This window comes from Mustela erminea, chromosome 11, assembly GCF_009829155.1.
Source record: "Mustela erminea isolate mMusErm1 chromosome 11, mMusErm1.Pri, whole genome shotgun sequence".
Taxonomy (NCBI): Eukaryota; Metazoa; Chordata; class Mammalia; order Carnivora; family Mustelidae; genus Mustela; species Mustela erminea.
The window spans coordinates 16,839,711-16,866,194 of record NC_045624.1 but is presented as its reverse complement, the minus strand read 5'-3'; the positions used below and the strand labels follow the sequence as shown (position 1 = coordinate 16,866,194).

Here is a 26,484-nt window from a genome sequence, read left to right as displayed (position 1 = left end):
AGAAGATAAGAATTCTCCTGGTGCTAATAAACTTTTTAATTTACTTTCTTGTTACACACATTAAGATGCTTTATAAGATTTCCCCTTGTTCCAAATGCTTGTAAAACACTGAATACATTATAAGTCATAAAACAATAGTTATTGTGAAAATTAACGGTAGTTCAAAATTGCATCAGTTGATGTAAACATTAATTTTATTAAGTATTTCTTCAAGGAGCACTATATTCAGAGATTGTAAATACCTCAGTTTTCTATTTTGTTATACGAGTCATTCTACTCTTAATTTCACCACTGCGGGATACATTCAAAAATAAAATAATACTCGACTCTTTGATTTTGCAAAGAAATTTAAACAGAATCTCAGGTTTTTGGTTATGCATCTTCTTCCTCAGAGGGAAGGGGTCAGCCTTGGAGAGTTTTGCATGTTACCCAGCAGGGTTGTTTTTTTTTTTTATAACTTTTTTTTTTCATTTTCATTTTTTATTTTTTTATAAACATATATTTTTATCCCCAGGGGTACAGGTCTGTGAATCGCCAGGTTTACACACTTCACAGCACTCACCAAAGCACATACCCTCCCCAATGTCCATAACCCCACCCCCCTTTTTCTAACCCCCCTCCCCCCAGCAACCTCAGTTTGTTTTGTGAGATTAAGAGTCACTTATGGTTTGTCTCCCTCCCAATCCCATCTTGTTTCATTGATTCTTCTCCTACCCACTTAAGCCCCCATGTTGCATCACCACTTCCTCATATCAGGGAGATCATATGATAGTTGTCTTTCTCTGCTTGACTTATTTCGCTAAGCATGATATGCTCTAGTTCCATCCACGTCGTCGCAAATGGCAAGATTTCATTTCTTTTGATGGCTGCATAGTATTCCATTGTGTATATATACCACATCTTCTTGATCCATTCATCTGTTGATGGACATCTAGGTTCTTTCCATAGTTTGGCTATTGTGGACATTGCTGCTATAAACATTCGGGTGCATGTGCCCCTTCGGATCACTGCGTTTGTATCTTTAGGGTAAATACCCAGTAGTGCAATTGCTGGGTCATAGGGCAGTTCTATTTTCAACATTTTGAGGAACCTCCATGCTGTTTTCCAGAGTGGTTGCACCAGCTTACATTCCCACCGACAGTGTAGGAGGGTTCCCCTTTCTCCACACCCTCGCCAGCATCTGTCATTTCCTGACTTGTTGATTTTAGCCATTCTGACTGGTGTGAGGTGATATCTCATTGTGGTTTTGATTTGTATTTCCCTGATGCCGAGTGATATGGAGCACTTTTTCATGTGTCTGTTGGCCATCTGGATGTCTTCTTTGCAGAAATGTCTGTTCATGTCCTCTGTCCATTTCTTGATTGGATTATTTGTTCTTTGGGTGTTGAGTTTGCTAAGTTCTTTATAGATTTTGGACACTAGTCCTTTATCTGATATGTCATTTGCAAATATCTTCTCCCATTCTGTCAGTTGTCTTTTGATTTTGTTAACTGTTTCCTTTGCTGTGCAAAAGCTTTTGATCTTGACGAAATCCCAATAGTTCATTTTTGCCCTTGCTTCCCTTGCCTTTGGCGATGTTCCTAGGAAGATGTTGCTGCAGCTGAGGTCGAAGAGGTTGCTGCCTGTGTTCTCCTCAAGGATTTTGATGGATTCCTTTCGCACATTGAGGTCCTTCATCCATTTTGAGTCTATTTTCATGTGTGGTGTAAGGAAATGGTCCAATTTCATTTTTCTGCATGTGGCTGTCCAATTTTCCCAACACCATTTATTGAAGAGGCTGTCTTTTTTCCATTGGACATTCTTTCCTGCTTTGTCGAAGATGAGTTGACCATAGAGTTGAGGGTCTATTTCTGGGCTCTATTCTGTTCCATTGATCTATGTGTCTGTTTTTGTGCCAGTACCATGCTGTCTTGATGATGACCGCTTTGTAATAGAGCTTGAAGTCCAGAATTGTGATGCCACCAACTTTGGCTTTCCCAGCAGGGTTTTTAATTGATCCTGTTGGTAGAAGTCTACAAAAGAGATTTTTTAAAAAATTTTATTTTTATTTATTTATTTTTAAGATTTTATTTATTTATCTGATAGAAACACGGGGACAGAGGAAACACAAATGGTGAGTGGGAGAGGGAGAAGCAGACTTCTTGCCAAGCAGGGAGTCCGATGTGGGGCTCAATCCCAGGACCCTGAGTTCATGACCTGAGCCAAAGATAGATGCCTAATGACTGAGCCACCCAGGTACACCCCAAATTTTATTAAAAAAAAATTTTAAGTTAACATATAATGTATTATTTGCTTTAGGGGTACAGGTCTGTGAATTGTCAGTCTTACACAATTCACAGCACTCGCCATAGCACATAGCCTCCCCAATATTCATCACCCAGACATTTTATTCCTCCCATCCCCCTTCCCTCCAGAAACCCTCAGTTTGTTTCCTGAGATTGAGAGTCTCTTATCATTTCTCACCCTCTCTGGTTTCATCTTGTTTTATTTTCCCCTCCCTTCCCCTATGATCTTCCATCTTGTTTCTCAAATTCCTCCTATCAGTGAGATCATATGACAATTGTCTTTCTCTGACTGACTTATTTTGCTTAGGGTAATACCCTCTAGTTCCATCCACGTCATTGTAAATGGCAAGATTTTGGGTTTTTTTGATGGCTGCATAGTATTCCATTGTATGTATGTATGTATGTATATGTATATATATACATATACATACATACTGCATCTTCTTTATCCTCTCACTTGTAGATGGACATCTAGGCTCTTTCCATAGTTTGGCTATTGTGGACATTGCTGCTATAAACAGTCAGGTGCACGTGCCCCTTAAGGGCACTACGTTTGTATCTTTAGAGTAAATACCCAGTAGAATGGTTGCTGGGTCCTAGGGTAGCTCTATTTTCAACTTTTTGAGGAACCTCCATAGTGTTTTCCAGAGTGGCTGCCCCAGCTTGCATTCCCACCAGTAGTATAGGAGGGTTCACCTTCTCCGTATCCTCACCAACATCTGTTGTTTCCTGACTTGTTAATTTTAGCTATTCTGACTGGTGTGAGGTGGTATCTCACTGTGGTTTTGATTTGTATTTCTCTGATCCCAATGATGAGAAGTGGATTGTGGAGCCCTTTTTCATGTGTGTCTTTTGGCCATCTGGATGTCTTCTTTGCTGAAATGTCTGTTCATGTCTACCCATTGAGGGTAACTATTGAAGGATATGAATTTAGTGCCTTTGTATTGCCTGTAAGGTGACTCTTACTGATATTGTCTCTGTTTCTTTCTGGTCTGTTACTTTTAGGCTCTCTCTTTGCTTAGAGGACCCCTTTCAATATTTCCTGTAGGGCTGGTTTGCTGTTTGCAAATTCTTTTAGTTTCTATTTGTCCTGGAAGTTTTTATCTCTCCTTCTATTTTCAATGACAGCCTAGTTGGGTCTAGTATTCTTGGCTGCATATTGATCAGGTCCCTACTAGCTGGTACTGCCTCTTCTTCTTCTTCTTCTTCTTCTTTTTGAAGTGGGTTTCTCTGCCTTGTCATTTTGTCTAGAGAAGAATAGATGAATGAAAGAACAAAATGCTAAAAAAATTTAAAAAAGAACAAAATACTAAAAGGGTAACAACAATCCCAGAAAAATATACACTAACCAAATCAGAAGAGTCCCAAAACCAGGGGGAGAAGAAAGGGAGAAAAAAAAATATGATTAACCTGATGAATAGAACAGAGCCTCACAACTTGATTTTGGGTATATTTTGATCTGTTAGAAGAAACTGCGTCCCAAAATTTTAAAGAAAAAAACTTATATAGATACAAAAATAAGGGTAAATACAATGAAGGGACAGAATATGACTGTAAAGTTGAAAATTAAAAAAAGATTTTTAAAAAGGAATTGATAAGATAAGAAGTTGGTTGAAAAAGAAAAAAAAAAAGAGAGAATGTGATCAGGCTGGAGACTAGAACAAAGCCATATGCTAGATTTAGGGCAATTTTGGTCTGTTAGAAGAAACTGTATCCCAAACTTTTAAGGAAAGAAAGAAAAAAAGAAAGAAAAATATATGTGTGTGTGTGTGTGTGTGTGTGTGTGTGTGTGTACGTGTGTGTGTGTGTATGAAAGTTTAAATACAATGAAGGGATAGAATATGACTATTATAATGAAAATTTAAAAAAGGTTTTTAAAAAAGTATTGATAAGATAAAATAGTTAAAATAGGAAAGAGGAAGAATTCAAAAAAAAGAAAAAAATTTTAAAAATTTAACTTTGAAAGACTGAAGAATCATGAGAAGAAAGTCATGAATTTTATGTGCTGTATTCCCCTATTGCTGGAGGTTTGCAGTTCTCATTGATCAATAAACTTGGTCTTGGCTGGATGTTCTTGCTGATCTTCTGGGTGAGGAGCCTGTTGTAGTGACTCTTAAGTGTCTTTGCCCCAGGCGGAATTGCGCTGCCCTTGCCAGGGACCAGGCTGAGTTATCTGCTCAGGTTCACTCTTGGAAGCTTTTGTTCCCTGAATGCTCTCCGTAGGTAGGGAATAAAAATGGCGGCCTCCCAATATCCGGCCTGGAGGAGCGGAGAGCTCAGGGTCCCCACTTCTCAATGCACCCTCAGAGAAAATCAGTCAATCCCTCCTGTTTGGAGTCTCCAAACCCAGCCGATGTCTGCAGTGTGCTCCCACGCTACTCTTCTCAGCGGAGGGAGGTGAGTCTCTGGGGTCTGCCACTTGTTGGGTCCCTGCTCGGAGAGCGGTGGCCTGACTGTGTCTTGGATCATGGTTTAAGGTAACCCCAAGCTGAGATCAGCCTTCTTGGCTCCGTCCCTGCAGCTGGCTTCCTCGCTCTGATACATGAGAGCTCTGCCACACTCAGGCACCCCTGTTTTTCTGTGACCCTGAGGGACTTGAGACCACACTTTCCCCACGGTGGCTCCACTCCCCCTCTTAGCCTCTAGAGTGACATCCCTCTGTGGAGCAGACTTCTAAAAGTTCCAATTTTGTGCTCCAGGGCCCTACCGCTTGCTAGGAGCCGGCCCCTCTCCCCACAGTCTTTCTTCTCCTATATTGCCTCTGATTCACTTCTCCACACTTCCTACCTTCCAGAAAGTGATCACTTTTCTGTTTATAGCATTTCTGATTTTCTTCTCTTCGATCTTCTGTTGAGTTTGTAGGTGGTCAGAGTGGCTTGATAAGTCACTGAATTCCTGGGACCCAATGAACTTTAGATCTCCTAGTACTTTGCCATCTTGCTCCTCTCTGAATCAAAATTTTATTTTTAATTATGATAAAACATACACAGCATAATATTGCCATCTAAACAAATTTATTTATGTATGTATTTACTTACTTATTTAGAGAAGAGAGAGGGGCGCTGGGTAAGGGAGAAGGAGAAAGAGAATCTCAAGCAGACTGCACACTCTTCATAGAGACCAATGCGGGATCCATCTCATGACCCTGAGATCATGACCTGGGCTGAAGTCAAAAGCCAGTCACTTAACTGACTGAGCCACCTAGGCACCCCATCTTAACTACTTTACAAGTGTGTAATTCAGTAGTGTTAGGTATGTGGTCATTATGCAGGCAATCTCTAGAACACATCACCTTGTGATTTTTTTTTTTAAAGATTTTATTTATTTATTCGACAGACAGATCACAAATAGGCAGAGAGGCAGGCAGAGAGAGAGGAGGAAGCAGGCTCCCTGCTGAGCAGAGAGCCCGATGCAGGGCTCAATCCTAGGACCCTGAGATCAAGACCTGAGCCGAAGGCAGAGGCTTTAACCCACTGAGCCACTCAGGTGCCCCTCACCTTGCAAATTTGAAGCTGTATCTATTAAACAACAATTCCCTATGCTCCCTTCCTCGAGCCTCTGGCAGCCACCATTCAACTGTCTGTTTGTGTGAGCTTGACTACTCTAGGTAGCTCATATAAGTGGCTTCATACAGTGTTTGTGCTTTTCAGATTGCCTTATTTCACTTAGCCTAATGTCCTCTGGGTTCATCCCTGCTGTAGCATGTGTCAAAATTTTCTCTTTTTTTAAGGATAAACAATGTCCTTTTGGGTGTATATACCAACTTTTGTTTATTCCTTCATCTGTTGATGGCTGCTTGAGTTGCTTCTTTTCAGCTATAGTGAATAATGCTGCTGTGAATATATGTGAATAATGTATGTGAATATATCTTTGAGATTCTGTGCTCAGTTCTTCTGGTTGTATACCCAAAAGTGGAATTTTAGGTCATCTGGGCATTATATTCATAGTATTTTGAGAAAATGCCACGAAACTGTTTTCTTCCGTGGATGTACCATTTTACATTCCCAGCACCTGCAGACAAGGGGTCCAGTTTTTCCACATCCTCCTCAATACTTGTTGTTTCCTGTTTTATTGATAGTAGCCATCTTTACAGGTGTAAGGTGGCATGTAACTGTAGTTTTGATTTGTATTTCCCTAATGATGAAGGATGTGGAACATCTTTTCATGTGTTTCTTGGCCATTTGTATATCATCCTTGGAGAACCATGGCAGATCTTTTAAACAGTGACACGGCATAGTCAGACTTGGGTTTTGGAAAGACCACAACGGGAAATGACCAACTGCAGGGCAAGTAGATAGGAGGCTCTCACAGTTTCTAAAATGATGCTTTATTACTTCCAGAGTAAAGCTGTTATGTTGGCATTTAATCCCATCCATTCTCTGCTCTGTCTTCTTCCCAGTTTTCATTTTTGTTACATCTTTTCGTGAATTCTATGTTCTCCTTAAGCTTGGTCGTATGCCCTATTAGCATTCCTATCTCACAACTTTGTGATTTCTTTTTTTGTATAAGAAATGTACTTAACCTCTCCTTTCCTACCTAAATGCTGCTGTATAGCTTTCCTTTAAAATATGCCTCAGTTTCTTTCCTCTAACACCCTTCCGATGTTCCAGTATGCTCCAGTTATCTTCTCTCAATTTCTCTCCCTCTTTTGTGGATGGTTGTGGTGTTCATTTATACTTATGTGTTATCCTGCCTCACTGTGAGTTACATGTGTATGGAATACAAAGTCCTTGAGAGCACCGGTTTCTTTTTGTTTTATATCTATATATATCTATAGCAATGTATTCAGACCTAACTTGGTTCCATTGCTTTGTGATGATCAGTAAGTATTTGTTGTTATAATAGAAATGAGTTTCGCAAATACTTTGAATTAGGTCATATTTACACAACTGAAATTATCTGCGTAATTTGGCTTTTTATGCGCATAAAATGATGCTTCATCAATTCAGTCTCAAAATGTAACTGCTTTCTCTCAAAAAATTCAGATTTGGCAGGCAGTAGAGTATCAAACAATGTTTTAGGAAAGAAAAGCAACATTACTCTTGACTATCTTCTGTGGATGAGACCCTGCACGAGGCAGTCCATGTATGTTATTTGATCTGACATTAATCTTTTGTGGTATGGGATTCATTCGCTCATTTAAAGAGGAGGAGCTTGGGGGAAGTTCGGGACATGGGAGTGCAGAGACTGAAGTAGATAGTCTCCACAGGTGGGTGTTGTGATGGTTTTAGACAGAATGATCAAAGGCTGCCCAAGAGAGTGCAAATGGAGCATGGCTTCTAGAAGTGCTAGAAGTGCTTAGGAGATAGGATAAGTGGATTTTGTATCGAGTTGGGAGAAACAGGAAGACTGGAATCTCAAGTTTCTGGCTTGAATCACTCAGTGGAACTTGGTGCCATTCACCCACGTAGGGCAGAAAAAGGAGCAGACCATGTGGGTGACAGCTCTGAGGTTCCTCTAGGGACAGTCAGGTGAAGTCAGGTGACAGGAATACAGGACTAGAATTTAGGAGGGCAGTCTTGCTGAAGGAGCAATATTAGAATCACGCAGCAGTCATACTCCCTCATCCACTCATCAAGTGCTCTCTGTCAATTCCATACCAATGGTGGGGTGCTAGGAGCAGCAGACCAAGGCACGGGCAAGAAGAGAATGCATTTTCTGCATAGAATAAAATGAAACAAGAGTTGTTCTTTTCTGTTATCCTTAGGTGCCATGATGCCAGTAATAAATACTGCTTCCAGAAAAAGAAACTTTTGTTACTTTAAGTGCTAAACAATGACCATGGCAACTATTGACTTTGGACATGCAGCTGCTGCCTTTAGTTGAGCACATTTTTATTCTTATCCTTTTACAAACGTTGTTTCCTAGGTGGGGAAGTTAATCTGGAGACCTTGGTGTTATATATTCGGCCCCTGGCACATGGGAACCCCACCCTGGGCTTTTGTTTCAATAGTAAGATTATAATCGAGTGGAATTGTTGGAGCTCACTTTGACAGTTCTTATCCCCACCCTCTGTGATACTACATATTTTTGCATTTAGATAGTTGCTAGGAAAGAAGCGATGCCAGCACAGTGAATTGTGATGATGAAGAGACAGTACTTGGGTTATGTGATTTGGCATACCATTTGACACTTGGAGTTTTTGAATTTGTGTTTCTATTTAAAAGAGTGTAAAACTGTTAGGTATGAATTTTGGTTTCCATATAAAATATTTTACTCAATTTGAACATTTTAAGATGGAAATTTACTCTTTACTATACATTGTTTGAAAATGAAAAGCCAGTCAAGAAAATCATGATTACTACTAAGTATTTTGTGATGATTACTGAGAACAATTTTATGGGACACCTGAGTGGCTCAGTTGGTTGAGTGTCCAACTCTTGGTTTCAGCTCAGGTCATGATCTCAGGGTTGTGAGATCCAGCCCTGTGTTGGGCTCCATTCTCAGCAGGGAGGAGTCTGCTTAAGAATTCTGCCTGTCTCCATGCTTGCTTGCACATGTTTTCTCTCTCAAAAAATAAAAAAATCTTAAAAAAGAAAAACACAACAACCCTCAAAACCCTAATTTTGTTATATAGGGTAGGGGGCTGTTATAAACAGTCTGCTCCTAATGTCAAATATGCTAGGTGAGCCGCTGAACCCCTATTACACACTTCTTGTGTCTCAGGAATGGTTCTTGGCTCTGTAGACTTTGAAGTAAATGAAGTCATGAGAGCATCAAGCCCAGGGGAATATGTAAGAGAAAGGAAGACTACCCAGTGCCAAGCTCTGGAAAGCACCAGCTTCTATGACACAAAGAGGAGGCCCCTAAAAGGTGCGCAAGGAGCAGAGAGACCAGTGGGAGGGGAAGTAAGAGAGAGAAGAGTCAGGGGTATTAGGGGAGAAGACGTTTCCAGAAGGATGGGGTGGTCAATGGCTTCCAGGATGACTAGGAAGACAAAAAATTGGCCAACGAGTAAGTGTCTTTGAGTTTGAACATCAGAAAGTGATTGGCTATGACCTTCCTTCCCAAGACCACGGCTGTGGTGAGCAACTTCTGAGGAGAAGATGGGGGTGAGGTTCTGCAAGAAGTCTTTGCTCGCAGTGGGGAAAAAAAGACAGAGTTGAGGGAGGGTTCGATTATTTCCCCTGATTTTAAAAGACGCATCTGTGGTGGAAAATATGGTGAAATTGAAAATGACTATACATTCTTATTCCTTGGTGTTGTTAGCCTTTGACTCTAAACATACTCATGTCTTGAGCACAAAGCTTGAAGCCTCTCCCTGGGTGGTAACAAAGCCTCAGACCCAGCCCAAAGTGCCCGCATCTGTTACTTTGGTGCAGATGTCTGATGCTCTCACCTCTGCTTTACTGTTCCTGCTTCAGGTCTCAGCTGTCCGTGTCTGTTGGCCACATTGTACTCAGAAGGCCTTCACTGCCACCACTTTGACAACACCGCTCTCTGTGCTGAGGGCACAGTCCAGAAATTGCCAGACTCCAGCCATAGGTGTGCCCTGTTCCAACTATGTGTCTTGGGTATGAGGTCATCTTGACGTCCAGGAAGCCCAGCCTGGCTCAGAGTGTTTTCCAGTCCTAGTGAAGGCTTCTGCCACCCTCTGGCCACTGCATCCCACTCCCCAGAATCCCTTAACCCTGGGTGCAGCACAACCCGATGAACTGATCAATGCCCTCTTCAGTGGTCTCCTTTCCTAGATTTTCAACCGTTTCCTCCCCAAAGCAATCTCCTCTCCCCAGAATGCTGCTCTCTCCTGACCTTTCCATTCATTCTTTTCAGATTTTTCAAACTTCTCCTCTAGAGCAGGCTTCTCTTTTCTGATGCATAATTAAAAAGACTCAGTATAGACTTTCTTTTTCTCCAAAGGACCTCTCTGTCTGCATAGGTGAATTCAAAGGTGAATTCAAATTCAAATTTCCACCTCTTGTTAAGCAGAAAGTACTTGACACTGAAATTATACTTTTTTCCTGACTTCTATTCTTCCATTATATCTTAGAACAAATTTTTATTCATGACTGAAGCACCAAGTACTGTACTCTATGCTGGCCTGTTCTTCAGCAGTTTCTGTGAAATAGAGAAACAATCATGGAAAATATACAAGCTAATCTTTAGTCTTACCCAGAGATCTTACAGATTCTCTGTAAGTCCTAGCACGTATTTGATAGTAAATAAGTATATGTTGGCTGAATATAGACATATGTATATGTCTATATTCAACTTCTGTGTATGTATATATATATATACACATATATATAATTATATGTATATGTATGTTATATAATATATAACATATTATATATTTTATATAATACATAACATTAAATATAATGTTATTAATATTATATATAATAATGTTAACAATATTAATATATAATGTTAACATTATATAACAACATATAATATATATGTTATATATACTATAACATATAATAACATTATATATATAATACATATATTATATATGTAATTATATATATTATAGTATAATCCCAATTTCTATGTATATAAATACACACCATATATATATATAAATACACACCATATATATATATATACACATATATATATGTGTGTGTGTATGTATTTATATACACAGAAATTGGGATTATACTATAAATTCAAATTTTTAGTTACGTCTTTTAGTCTGCAAAACTATACTAGTAGAATTTTCCTAGACCTTAACTGTTATCATTCCATAGTATTTTAAATATAGATGTAACATAAATTATTTAATTACTTCCCTATCATTAGCCATTTGGGCTCTTTTTATACTGTCGTGGATTCCCTGGTCATGAATATTTGTCTGCATGTCACTTAACTCCTGTGGATACATTTCCGAAAGCAGAATTACTAGATTAGAAGATTTAGAACAGTCCTCTGTGCTTAGTGAATATTCATTAAAAATTTTTGAATGATCTGAATAAAGATTTTGATGCTTATTTCTGAACTGTCCTTCAGGAAGATTGTACTTCTGGGTGTTTCCCTCCAGGGCTACCCCTGCTGCCCTCAGGGGCCTGAATTTCACTGTATCCCTTTTTGTATTTAGTATTATCTTTTAGCCTTTGTTAATATTATGGGTGAAATTGTGTTTTAAGAAAAAGAAAACTTATTTCTTTGAGTGCTAGTGAGTTTGCCTGTGCTTGTCAATTGTCTGCTTGCGTGTACAGCTTTGCAAGTCTGTTGACAGTTTGGTGAGATAGGGCCACTCACACACTTGGCCTGAGTTCCTACACTCTTGAGGATGTAGGCTGAATCATGTCCTTTCCCAAAATATGTTCTGAATAGTTGCAGGAGAAAGACAAATAGTGGGAGAGTTCACTGTATGTAATGTTAAAGTTATATGGTGACAGACATTTTACGCGATGCTCACCAGTCTCATTTCCTCTTCCTGAACACACGGGAAGCCTACATTTCCTGGCCTCGCTTGAAGTGAGGGTCCTATGTCTCAGGTCTGGCCAAGGAAGCTTGAGTGCAAGTGATATAAATCCACTTTTGTTCTGACCCTTAAAAATGTCTCCATCAAAGCTTTGGCTTTCCGCTTCCTCCTTCTGGAAGATATCAGAGGTCATATATTTAGCACACAAGGCCTCTGAATCCTAGAGTTTCTGCCAAAAGGAACTGTCCAAACTGCATTGGCTGTTGAGCGAGCAAGAAAGGACCTTCTGTTGTATCAAGTCACTGAGCTGCTGGAATTATCCAGCATGGTAGCTAGCGTTAACTACCCCACCCAGCATATATACCGGAGGGCTCACAGATGGATGGAAAATCGAGAGGAACTAATGATTTGAAGGAAAGTGGTGCTCAAAACCTTGAAGGCAGAAGGAGAGGGTCTGAGGAAGTAAGGGGCCTGGAGTATGCATGTGTATGACAGACAGTACTGGAATGCAGTATTTTGGAGTTTAGAGTAACTTCAGGGTCTGGTGATAGATTTGAATGTTGGAAGAAAAACATGGTGAAGGTCCCTAAAGGGCAAATCACCCAAGAAGAATGACACAGGAACCATTTCTAAATGGATATCTTTTTGCATGTCATCCTTGTGTGGGGGCCACACTAATCTTTTCTGTATTGTGTAATTTTTTTTAGTAGTGTGCTCCAGAAGGGAGCACTAAATAGATATCTTTTAAAAAAATTATTTATTTATTTAGAGAGATCACAAATAGGCAGAGAGGCAGGCAGAGAGAGAGGGGGAAGCAGGCTCCCCAATGAGTAGAGAACCTGATGCGGGGCTGAATCCAAGGACACTGAGATCACGACCTGAGTTGACGGCAGAGGTCTAACCCACTAAGCTACCCAGGTGCTCCTAAACAGCTCTTTTTAAACTGCCTTAAACTTAACATGGGTATGCTTGCTCAGCTTCATGTGTGTGCCCTAGACCCAAAGTTTTCAGTTCAAAATCATAGCATTTTTGGATACTTATGAATACTTATTAGAGTAAAAAAAAAACTATCTAGGCAGTGATGTTTATATGGTAATGAAGTACTATATCATTGTTAAGAATTTCTTCTTAATAATTAAAATCTTAAAAAATTAATGATATATTTATTTTATAATTATAAAATATTTAAAGATTAACTATGAAATATTTTAAAAATTAATAATAATTATTTATTAACTTCATGTAAACCCAAGTTTTATAGGATGTTGAACCCTTTTTGGAATGTGGCCACATGCGAGTTTCATCACACCATAGAGCAGTCAGTCAATCATGCAACCCAGTTTGCTCAGGCAGATCCAGTGTATGTTTATTGGACGAGCTTAACTACTAATGGCCCCTATTTTCAAATGCAAAAAGTGTCCTGATGGTCAATCTGATCTATATTCAAAGACAACAATTTGATATGGTCTGAAGTTTGTTTTAATTGCTAAGCTAAGTAATTATTGAGTGCAGTTATGATGTTAATGAGGCTTGAACTTTTAATACTTTGAAATGTGTTGTAAGATTTCATCATGGTATAATTTGCATATGAATTTTTTTTTTTTTTAAACTGTGAGCCCATTGTACCTCTCTGGCAGTTATAGGACATTTATAGAACAGGCTACCAATCTTTGAATGACTCAATTTCCAGTTAGCGGACAAGTGTGGCTTTGGGTATGCCTTAACTTATTTCTAGCTCTCTCTAGCAGTGCAACATACACAGGGACTCATTCTGGACACAGATCAAAAGAATATAGGCCCTAAATACCTTAAGAGGGGCCGTTACTTTCTAACTGGGAAAATCTTAATATTAGTGCTTTTTTTATTGTTATTCATTCTAATCTTTCTTTTCAATTTTAATTGGACAATTCATTCCTGAAACTATACATGAGGAAAAAATATTTCCACTAATTGATGGAGTGAGACTCTCCTGCTCCCACACAACCAGGTCCCAGATGGACTTCGTAAGTAGGCCACTGCCACATCAGCCCATAATCTAGGTTAGGAAAATTAGGCCTCTGACTAAAATTGTTTGACATTTTATTAATGAATACTTCTCTGATTATAAAATGGGTACATGTTTAATGTAGAAAAGGCTGACAAGACAGAGGAGTAGAAAAAGGAAAAATGATTCAAATTTTAACATATTTTATTTGCCAATTATTATTTTTTGTACATATTTTGTACATATTACATTTTTCAACAGTTTGTTTTTCTATACAGAAATACACTTTAAAAATATTTTTTGAGGAACACCTAGGTGGTTCAGTTCGTTAATCATTGGACTCCTGATTTTGGCTCATGTGATAATCTCAGGGTTGTGAGATCAAGCCCTCAGGGGGGCTCCATGCTGGGCGTGGAGCCTGCTTAGGATTCTTTCTCTCTCTCTCCCTTTGCTCCTCCCCCAAATTTTCTTTAAAAAAAAAAATATATATATATATATATACACACACACACATGTACATTTGGAGTCATATTACATTAACGTATTTGTGTATAGCTTTCTTTTTGCTCACTGCCTTATGGCCCACCAGTTGTACTCAGGAATTTATCCCAGAGAAATAAAGACTTATTTTCACCCAGAAACTTGAGCATGGATGTTCACAGAAACTTTGCTCTTAATCTTTGAGAACTTTAAACTACCCAGATTTCTTTTTTTTTTTTTTTTTTTTTTTTTACTTCTTTTCAGCGTATTCATTGTTTTTGCACCACACCCAGTGCTCCATGCAATACGTGCCCTCCCCAATACCACCACCTGGTTCCCCCAACCTCCTACCCCCTGCCCCTTCAAAACCCTCAGGTTGTTTTTCAGTGTCCATAGTCTCTCATGGTTCACCTTCCCTTCCAATTTCCCTCAACTCCCTTCTCCTCTCCGTCTCCCCATGTCCTCCATGGTATTTGCTCTGCTCCACAAATAAGTGAAACCATATGATAATTGGCTCTCTCTGCTTGACTTATTTCACTCAGCATAATCTCTTCCAGTCCCGTCCATGTTGCCACAAAAGTTGGGTATTCATCCTTTCTGAAGGAGGCATAATACTCCATACTGTATATGGACCACATCTTCCTTATCCATTCGTCTGTTGAAGGGCATCTTGGTTCTTTCCACAGTTTGGCGACCGTGGCCATTGCTGCTATAAACATTGGGGTACAGATGGCCCTTCTTTTCACTACATCTGTATCTTTGGGGTAAATACCCAGTAGTGCAATTGCAGTAAACTACCCAGATTTCTTACGATGATTGAATGGTCAAACCAACTTTGGTTCATTCATATCAGGAATACCGGTTAGCAATAATAAGTAATCACTGATATATGCAGTAACTTAGATGAACATCCAGGAAATTATGCTGAGTGAAAAAAAGTTAGTCTCAAAAGAATCAACAGTGCTGAGATCCTCTTGTAAAACTTTGCTGAATTATTCTAAGTAGAAAATGGATAATGGATCAGTGGTCACCAGAGGTTAAGGATGAGGGGAGGAAGACGTGGACAGGGTTTTACCACAGAAGCAGCCTGTGGTAATATTTAAATTTCCTGATTTTGATGGTGGCTAAGCAGATCTACACGTGGGCTATAATTGTCTAGAACTGCGCATACAAGTGCATGTATACCACTGGTGAGGTATGAGTAATCTCTGTGCTCAGTACCAATCTCAATTTGCTGGTTTTGACCCTGTACTACAGTATTGCAAGAGGTCATCTGTATTGGGGGTGACTGTATTATGCATACACAGGCCCTCCCTGTACATTTCTTAATAGCTTCCTAGAAATCTATAATTATTTCAGAATAAAAATCTTTAAAAAAATGTTGGGACGCCTAGGTGGTTCAATTGGTTAGATGGCTGCCTTTGGCTCAGGTCATGATCCCAGTGTCCTGGGATAGAGTCCCACATTGGGCTCCTTGCTCGGCAGGGAGCCTGCTTCTCTCTCTGCCTCTGCTGCCACTCTGCCTGCCTGTGCTCTCTCTCTCTCCCTCTCTCTCTGATAAATAAATAAAATCTTAAAATAAAAAAAAAGCTTTTAAAAAATGAATTGCTTATTCACATTAAAAATATTAGTGTAATATTGAAAAAATTTAGGAAGACATACGTAGTTTTTAGTTCTGGGAGGTATGCTGAATTGGTATGGGGGTGGAGCAAAGGATACATTCTGCCTTGTTTAATGTGCTACTTTTAAAAATGTGTTATGAGCCTGTGTTGTTTTTGCAATTTAAGAAATAAAAGAATAATTTAAAGCTAGGTATCCAAACATATACCCATTTCTTAGTTGACCTTTTTCTATTTTTTTTTTTTTAAGATTTTGTTTATTTATTTGACAGACAGAGATCACAGGTAGGCAGAGAGTCAGGCAGAGAGAGAAGGAAGCAGGCTCCCTGCCGAGCAGAGACCCTGATGTGGGGCTCAATCCCAGGACCCTGGGATCATGACCTGAGCTAAAGGCAGAGGCTTTAACCCACTGAGCCACTCAGGTGCCCCTTTTTCTATTGCTTTTATACTTAGTACTCTCCTTATAGAAATTAGATACTCACCTACACTGTCTTATGATTTTTTATGCTTTAGGTTTTTTTTTTTTAAACCTTTACTGCCTAATCCATTTGTAAATTTTCTTAGTGTTTAACATGGGATTTTTACCTAACTCTAAATCATTTAAAAATACCTAACTGCTGTTCTAGCTCCATTTGGCATCAATTTATTTTGATGTCACATTTATTGTATATTAAGTTCTAATATAGACCAGGGTTTGTTTTGGCTGATCTGTTCAGTTTTTATACTACATGGTTGTAATGATTGTAGTTGCATGATTTTCCTGTGTGGTGTGAAAAACGCTTTATTTTCAGGATTTTCTTCTTGGGTGGTATAAGCCACTTATCTTCTAGATTCAGTTACGAGCCCTTTTATGGCACCAAAGGAGCTTTTAATTGGCATTGAATTAAAATTATTAATTAACTTGTGGAGGTTTACTTATTCCTTAACTAGAATCTTGGAATATCTATAGAGTTTTCAGAGATAACTTTTATGTCTTTCAGTTATGTTTAGTAATTTTCTTTATGGGTTCTGCATTTCATTTTTAAGGCTGCTCCCTGGTATTTTTATGCTTTGAGCTACAATTATCAATGATGAATGGGATTTATCTTCCATTTTCTTTTTTAACTGGTTATTACTAACATATTAAAATTGGTTTTTACACTTTTGTCTAGCATCCAATTATTTTGAAAGCTGTAAATTTTGTTATTGTTGTTGCTGGATTCGCTTTTGTCACTTCCTTTTGTTTTTTTCTCCAGTTCTTCATTTTCAGTAGATATACTTGATTATTTACTTAAGGGATGATAGCTGGTCATGTCCCTGATTTGAGAGGAAATGTGTGTAGTGTGCCACTATGGAGACTATTGCTGAATATTACTTTTAGATGCTCTTTATCAGGCATTTGCTATGTATGTTTTAAAATTGAGAATTGGTACAGAGTTTTTTGCAAATGCCTTTAGGGTGTGTTGACTTGATCATTCCATTTTCCTTTGTCAACATTTAAAGATACATGTTGATAATTATATTTGTGATATATAGCATTACTTATTTTGCCTATATTAAAATTTCATTTTTAATCAACTTCATTGAACTGTAACTTAAATACAATAAACTACCTTCATTTAAATAAAATACCAATGTGATAAGTTTTGACAGATGTATATGTCTGCAGAAGCCTAGCCACAACATAGTATTTCCATTACTCTTAATAGGTTCTTTGTGCCCATTTGCAGCCCACTTCTTCTTTTGCTCCTGGCCCCAGGCAGCTGCTGACCCACTCTTGTCACTATTGATTAAATTACATTTTCTAGAATTTTATAGAAAGGGAATCATACACCAGACACTCTTTCATGCCTGGTTTCCCTCACTTAGCATAATGAAAAAGCACTAGAGCATGTTTGTAATGTATCATCTTGCTGTGGTGTCAGACCAGTGGGCATTTCGGATACATATTTTTAGCATTGCTCTTTTTTTTTTTTTTTTAGAGAGAGAGTGAGATAGAGCACACCCGTGAGTAGGGGTAGGGGAGTGGGGTAGTGGCACAGGAAGAGGTAGAGAGGATCCTAAGCAGGCTTCATGTTGAGCGTGGAACCCCACTTGGGGCTCAGTCTCACAACCCTTAGATCATGATGGGGGGGAATCAAGAGACACTTAACTGACTGAGCCACCCAGGTGCCCCATCTTGCATTTGCTTTTGTGTGGACTGAGCCCCAGAGAAATCACCCACAGTCATTCATGTCTGGGGAGAACATGGCATTAGTGTTCCTAAAGAACTTAAAAATAATTTCAGAACAACTTAATTATCTAGATGCTCTCATTATTAGGTTCTCTTATAAAGGATGTTCTAATGTAAGAACTCAGTTTTATTCTGTTTCCATCTTTTTTTTTTTTTTATCTTTGAACCTTTTCTATACATCTTAGGTTAAAAATTGTGTGGTCTACTAGTAAAATTATGGTTTTGGTAACTTTTCTGTGTATTTATGACTTTATTTCATATGTTTTGATGGATTTTTATAAGCTATTAAAGTTAAATAAATATAAAGTATTAAGTAATATCTATTTTATCAATTAAATTCTTTAAAATATGACTTCTGGCATATGTTTGTTGACATCCTAATATTGCCATTCCTAATTTCATTTGTACTTGAGTATAATTTTTTTGGTAATCCTTCTAATTCATTGATTCTATGTGTCTTTATTTTATGTTTTACTGAAGGCAGTTGGGATTTATTTTTAAGTCCAATTAAGGAGAGTTTTCCTCCTGATAAATTAACATTTATTTTTGGAACTTATTTTTAACTTATTTATACTAATCTATAGGATCTTTCTCATATATCTTTCTCGTTTATCTTGTTTTAAATATTACCAAAGGATGCTTTTATTACTATTTTTAAAATTTTATTTATTTATTTGCCAGAGAGAGAGAGCACACAAGCAGGGGGAGCGGCAGAGGAAGAAACAGACTCCCTGCTGAAGAGGGAGCCTGATTCAGGACTTGATTTCAGGACTCTGGGATCATGACCTGAGCCAAAGGCAGATGCTCAAGTGACTGAACCACACAGGCATCCCTACTTTTTTTTTTTAAACCTGAAATATATTTCTTTTTGCAAAATGTAAAAGAATTAGTTTTAACTTCTCCTTGTGCATGGAAGTTAAAGAATTTGTTCTTTTTTTACTTCTTTCTGGTTTCCAATAATAGCTAGTTTAAGTGAGATTATAGGTAGATTTCATTCACTATTTTAATATTATGTATCTTCCAACAATCATATTGCATGTATATCCATTATTATGCCATGATTAAAATAGATATTTACCCATATGCTCACTACCAACTCTTTTATACCAATTTCATCCTTTTAAAAGATTTCTCTGAATGCTTATATATCACAGATGCCTTCCTTTTCATAAGCAAATGAAAACAGCTTACCATGATTCACAGTTATTTTCAACAGAAAACAACTTATTGTATTTTGTCTGATTTGGGGGAGTTGAGTAATTGAGTTCAGGCTGAAGATACTTTTTCTTTTTTTTTTAAATTTTTTTATTTTTTATAAACATATATTTTTATCCCCAGGGGTACAGGTTTGTGAATTTCCAGGTTTACACGCTTCACAGCACTCACCATAGCACATACGCTCCCCAATGTCCATAACCACACCCCCCTTCTCCCAACCCCCTTCCCCCCAGCAACCCTCAGTTTGATTTGTGAGATTAAGAGTCACTTATGGTTAAGTGACTTAAGAGATTAAGAGTCACTTAAAGTCACAAGATGGTCACTATCCTATATTGTTTCATTTATTCTTCTCCTATGCCCTTAACCCCCCATGTTGCATCTCCACTTCCTCATATCAGGGAGATCATATGATAGTTGTCTTCCTCCTATTGACTTATTTTGCTAAGCATGATACCCTCTAGTTCCATCCATGTTGTCGCAAATGGCAAGATTTCATTTCTTTTGATGGCTGCATAGTGTTCCATTGTGTATATATACCACATCTTCTTGATCCATTCATCTGTTGATGGACATCTAGGTTCTTTCCATAGTTTGGCTATTGTGGACATTGCTGCTATAAACATTCGGGTGCACGTGCCCCTTCGGATCACTACGTTTGTATCTTTAGTGTAAATACTCAGTAGTGCAATTGCTGGGTCATAGGGTAGCTCTATTTTCAACATTTTGAGGAACCTCCATGCTGTTTTCCAGAGTGGTTGCACCAGCTTGCATTCCCACCAACAGTGTAGGAGGGTTCCCCTTTCTCCGCATCCTCGCTAGCATCTGTCATTTCCTGACTTGTTGATTTTAGCCATTCTGACTGGTGTGAGGTGATATCTCACTGTGGTTTTGATTTGTATTTCCCTGATGCCGAGTGATATGGAGCACTTTTTCATGTGTCTGTTGGCCATCTGGATGTCTTCTTTGTAGAAATGTCTGTTCATGTCCTCTGCCCATTTCTTGATTGGATTATTTGTTCTTTCGGTGTTGAGTTTGCTAAGTTCTTTATAGATTTTGGACACTAACCCTTTATCTGATATGTTGTTTGCAAATATCTTCTCCCATTCTGTCAGTTGTCTTTTGATTTTGTTAACTGTTTCCTTTGCTGTGCAAAAGCTTCTGATTTTGATAAAATCCCAATAGTTCATTTTTCACCTTGCTTCCCTTGCCTTTGGTGATGTTCTTAGGAAGATGTTGCTGCAGCTGAGGTCGAAGAGGTTGCTGCCTGTGTTCTCCTCAAGGATTTTGTTGGATTCCTTTCGCACATTGAGGTCCTTCATCCATTTTGAGTCTATTTTCATGTGTGGTGTAAGGAAATGGTCCAATTTCATTTTTCTGCATGTGGCTGTCCAATTTTCCAAACACCATTTATTGAAGAGGCTGTCTTTTTTTCATTGGACACTCTTTCCTGCTTTGTCAAAGATTAATTGACCATAGAGTTGAGGGTCTATTTCTGGGCTCTCTATTCTGTTCCATTGATCTATGTGTCTGTTTTTGTGCCAGTACCATGCTGTCTTGATGATGACAGCTTTGTATTAGAGCTTGAAGACCGGAATTGTGATGCTACCAACTTTGGCTTTTTTTTTCAACATTCCTTTGGCTATTCGAGGTCTTTTCTGGTTCCATATAAATTTTAGGATTATTTGTTCCATTTCTTTGAAAAAAATGGATGGTATTTTGATAGGGATTGCATTAAACCTGTAGATTGCTTTAGGTAGCATAGACATTTTCACAATATTTATTCTTCCAATCCAGGAGCATGAAACATTTTTCCATTTCTTTGTGTCTTCCTCAGTTTCTTTCACGAGTACTTTATAGTTTTCTGAGTATAGATTCTTGGCCTCTTTAGTTAGGTTTATTCCTAGGTATCTTATAGTTTTGGGTGCAATTGTACATGGGATTAACTCCTTAATTTCTCTTTCTTCTGTCTTGTTGTTGGTGTAGAGAAATGCAACTGATTTCTGTGCATTGATTTTATATCCTGACACTTTACTGAATTCCTGTACAAGTTTTAGCCGTTTTGGAGTGGAGTCTTTTGGGTTTTCCACATATAGTATCATGTCATCTGCAAAGAGTGATAGTTTGACTTCTTCTTTGCCAATTTGGATGCCTTTAATTTCCTTTTGTTGTCTGATTGCTGAGGCTAGGACTTCTAGTACTATGTTGAGTAGCAGTGGTGATAATGGACATCCCTGCCGTGTTCCTGACCTTAGTGGAAAAGCTTTCAGTTTTTCTCCATTGAGAATGATATTTGCGGTGGGTTTTCATAGATGGCTTTGATAATATTGAAGTATGTGCCCTCTGTTCCTACACTTTGAAGAGTTTTGATCAGGAAGGGATGCTGTACTTTGTCAAATGCTTTTTCAGCATCTATTGAGAGTATCATATGGTTCTTGTTCTTTCTTTTATTAATGTGGTGTATCACATTGATTGATTTGTGGATGTTGAACCAAACTTGCAGCCCTGGAATAAATCCCACTTGGTCGTGGTGAATAATTCTTTTAATGTACTGTTGAATCCTATTGGCTAGTATTTTGGTAAGAACTTTCACATCTGTGTTCATCAAGGATATTGGTCTGTAGTTCTCTCTTTTTTTAATTTTTTATTTTTTATAAGCATATATTTTTATCCCCAGGGGTACAGGTCTGTGAATCACCAGGTTTACACACTTCACAGCACTCACCAAAGCACATACCCTCCCCAATGTCCATAATCCCACCCCCTTCTCCCAACCCCCCTCCCCCCAGCAACCGTCAGTTTGTTTTGTGAGATTAAGAGTCACTTATGGTTTGTCTCCCTCCCAATTCCATCTTGTTTCATTGATTCTTCTTCTACCCACTTAAGCCCCCATGTTGCATCACCACTTCCTCATATCAGGGAGATCATATGATAGTTGTCTTTCTCTGCTTGACTTATTTCGCTAAGCATGATACGCTCTAGTTCCATCCACGTCGTCGCAAATGGCAAGATTTCATTTCTTTTGATGGCTGCATAGTATTCCATTGTGTATATATACCACATCTTCTTTATCCATTCATCTGTCGATGGACATCTAGGTTCTTTCCATAGTTTGGCTATTGTGGACATTGCTGCTATAAACATTCGCGTGCACGTGCCCCTTTGGATCACTACGTTTGTATCTTTAGGGTAAATACCCAGTAGTGCAATTGCTGGGTCATAGGGCAGTTCTATTTTCAACATTTTGAGGAACCTCCATGCTGTTTTCCAGAGTGGCTGCACCAGCTTGCATTCCCACCAACAGTGTAGGAGGGTTCCCCTTTCTCCGCATCCTCGCCAGCATCTGTCATTTCCTGACTTATTGATTTTGGCCATTCTGACTGGTGTGAGGTGATATCTCACTGTGGTTTTGATTTGTATTTCCCTGATGCCGAGTGATATGGAGCACTTTTTCATGTGTCTGTTGGCCATCTGGATGTCTTCTTTGCAGAAATGTCTGTTCATGTCCTCTGCCCATTTCTTGATTGGATTATTTGTTCTTTGGGTGTTGAGTTTCTAATTTCTTTATAGATTTTGGACACTAACCCTTTATCTGATATGTCGTTTGCAAATATCTTCTCCCATTCTGTCAGTTGTCTTTTGATTTTGTTAACTGTTTCCTTTGCTGTGCAAAAGCTTTTGATCTTGATGAAATCCCAATAGTTCATTTTTGTCCTTGCTTCCCCTGCCTTTAATGTTGTTTCTAGGAAGATGTTGCTGCAGCTGAGGTCAAAGAGGTTGCTGCCTGTGTTCTCCTCAACGATTTTGATGGATTCCTTTCGCACATTGAGGTCCTTCATCCATTTTGAGTTTATTTTCGTGTGTGGTGTAAGGAAATGGTCCAATTTCATTTTTCTGCATGTGGCTGTCCAATTTTCCCAGCACCATTTATTAAAGAGGCTGTCTTTTTTCCATTGGACAGTTTCCTGCTTTGTCGAAGATTAGTTGACTGTAGAGTTGAGGGTCTATTTCTGGGCTCTCTATTCTGTTCCATTGATCTATGTGTCTGTTTTTGTGCCAGTACCATGCTGTCTTGATGATGACAGCTTTTTATAGAGCTTGAAATCCGGAATTGTGATGCCACCAGCTTTGGCTTTCTTTTTCAATATCCCTTTGGCTATTCGAGGTCTTTTCTGGTTCCATATAAATTTTAGGATTATTTGTTCCATTTCTTTGAAAAAGATGGTTGGTACTTTGATAGGAATTGCATTAAATGTGTAGATTGCTTTAGGTAGCATAGACATTTTCACAATATTTATTCTTCCAATCTAGGAGCATGGAACATTTTTCCATTTCTCTGTGTCTTCCTCAATTTCTTTCATGAGTACTTTGTAGTTTTCTGAGTATAGATTCTGTGCCTCTTTGGTTAGGTTTATTCCTAGGTATCTTCTGGTTTTGGGTGCAATTGTAAATGGGATTGACTCCTTAATTTCTCTTTCTTCTGTCTTGTTGTTGGTGTAGAGAAATGCAACTGATTTCTGTGCATTGATTTTATATCCTGACACTTTACTGAATTCCTGTACAAGTTTTAGCCGTTTTGGAGTGGAGTCTTTTGGGTTTTCCGCATATAGTATCATGTCATCTGCAAAGAGTGATAGTTTGACTTCTTCTTTGCCAATTTGGATGCCTTTAATTTCCTTTTGTTGTCTGATTGCTGAGGCTAGGACTTCTAGTACTATGTTGAGTAGCAGTGGTGATAATGGACATCCCTGCCGTGTTCCTGACCTTAGTGGAAAAGCTTTCAGTTTTTCTCCATTGAGAATGATATTTGCGGTGGGTTTTCATAGATGGCTTTGATAATATTGAAGTATGTGCCCTCTATTCCTACACTTTGAAGAGTTTTGATCAGGAAGGGATGCTGTACTTTGTCAAATGCTTTTTCAGCATCTATTGAGAGTATCATATGGTTCTTGTTCTTTCTTTTATTAATGTGGTGTATCACATTGATTGATTTGTGGATGTTGAACCAAACTTGCAGCCCTGGAATAAATCCCACTTGGTCGTGGTGAATAATTCTTTTAATGTACTGTTGAATCCTATTGGCTAGTATTTTGGTAAGAACTTTCACATCTGTGTTCATCAAGGATATTGGTCTGTAGTTCTCTTTTTTGATGGGATCTTTGTCTGGTTTTGGGATCAAGGTGATGCTGGCCTCATAAAATGAGTTTGGAAGTTTTCCTTACATTTCTATTTTTTGGAACAGTTTCAGGATAATAGGAATTAGTTCTTTAAATGTTTGGTAGAATTTCCCCAGGAAGCCGTCTGGCCCTGAGCTTTTGTTTGTTTGGAGATTTTTGATGACTCTTTCAAAATCCTTACTGGTTATGGGTCTGTTCACATTTTCTATTTCTTTCTGGTTCAGTTGTGGTAATTTATATGTCTCTAGGAATGCATCCATTTCTTCCAGATTGTCAAATTTGTTGGCGTAGAGTTGCTCATAGTATGTTCTTATAATAGTTTTTTATTTCTTTGGTGTTAGTTGTGATCTCTCCTCTTTCATTCATGATTTTATTTATTTGGGTCCTTTCTCTTTTCTTTTTGATAAGTCTGGCCAGGGGGTTATCAATCTTATCAGTTCTTTCAAAGAACCATCTCCTAGTTTCATTAATTTGTTCTATTGTTTTTTTGGTTTCTATTTCATTGATTTCTCCTCTGATCTTCATGATTTCTCTTCTCCTGCTGGGTTTAGGGTTTCTTTCTTGTTCTTTCTCCAGCTCCTTTAGGTGTAGGGTTAGGTTGTCTACCTGAGACCTTTCTTGTTTCTTGAGAAAGGCTTGTATCGCTATATATCTTCCTCTCAGGACTGCCTTTGTTGTGTCCCACAGATTTTGAACCGTTGTGTTTTCATTATCATTTGTACCCATGAATTTTTTCAATTCTTCTTTAATTTCCCAGCTAATCCATTCATTCTTTAGTAGGATGCTGTTTAGTCTCCATGTATTTGGGTTCTTTCCAAATTTCCTCTTGTGGTTGAGTTCTAGCTTCAGAGCATTGTGGTCTGAAAATATGCAGGGAATGATCCCAATATTTTGATACTGGTTGAGACCTGATTTAGGACAGAGGATGTGATCTATTCTGGATAATGTTCCATGTGCACTAGAGAAGAATGTGTATTCTGTTGCTTTGGGGTGAAATGTTCTAAATATATCTGTGATGTCCATCTGGTCCAGTATATTATTTAAAGCTTTTATTTCCTTATTCATCTTTTGCTTGAATGATCTGTCCATTTCAGTGAGGGGAGTGTTAAAGTCCCCTACTATTATTGAATTATTGTTGATGTGTTTCTTTGATTTTGTTATTAATTGGTTTATATAGTTGGCTGCTCCCACATTAGAGGCATAGATATTTAAAATTGTTAGATCTTCTTGTTGGACAGATCCTTTGAGTATGATATAGTGTCTTTCTTCATCTCTTATTATAGTCTTTGTCTTAAAATCTAATTTATCTGATATAAGGATTGCCACTCCTGCTTTCTTCTAATGTCCATTAGCATGGTAAATTGCTTTCCACCCCCTCACTTTAAATCTGGAGGGGTCTTCAGGTTTAAAATGAGTTTCTTGTAGGCCACATATAGATGGATTTTTTTTTTTTATCCATTCTGATGCCCTGTGTCTTTTGATTGGGGCATTTAGCCCATTAACATTTAGGGTAACTATTGAAAGATATGAATTTCATGTCATTGTATTGCCTGTTAGGTGACTGTTACTGTATATTGTCTTTGTTCCTTTCTGATCTACTACTTTTAGCCTCTCTCTTTGCTTAGAGGACCCCTTTCAATATGTCCTGTAGAGCTGGTTTGGTGTTCTTTCAGTTTTTGTTCGTCCTGGAAGCTTTTAATCTCTCCTTCTGTTTTCAATGATAGCCTGGCTGGATATAGTATTCTTGGCTGCATGTTTTTCTCATTTAGTGCTCTGAATATATCACGCTAGCTCTTTCTGGCCTGCCAGGTCTCTGTGGATAACTCTGCTACCAATTTAATATTTTTACCATTGTATGTTACAGACTTCTTTTCCCGGGCTTCTTTCAGGATTTTTTCTTTTCACTAAGACTTGTAAATTTTACTATTAGGTGATGGGGTGTGGACCTATTCTTATTGATTTTGAGGGGGGTTCTCTGCACCTCCTGTGATTTTGATGCTTGTTCCCTTTGCCATATTAGGGAAATTCTCTCCAACAATTCTTTCAAATATACCTTCTTCTCCCCTCTCTCTTTCTTCTTCTTCTGGAATCCCAATTATTCTAATGTTGTTTCATCTAATGGTGTCACTTATCTCTCAAATT

The 26,484-nt window shown here is 38.3% G+C and overlaps 1 long non-coding RNA gene and 1 other non-coding gene across 2 annotated transcripts in view; one reads left to right on the top strand and one right to left on the bottom strand.

Moving 5' to 3' along the window:
* LOC116569049 overlaps positions 1 to 26,484 on the top strand; it is a 130,499-nt gene that overhangs the window by 66,684 nt on the left and 37,331 nt on the right. The window lies entirely within an intron of this gene.
* Positions 12,277 to 12,385, bottom strand: LOC116569758. Its single transcript, XR_004277182.1, has one exon. It is a non-coding gene; the product is annotated as a U6 spliceosomal RNA (small nuclear RNA).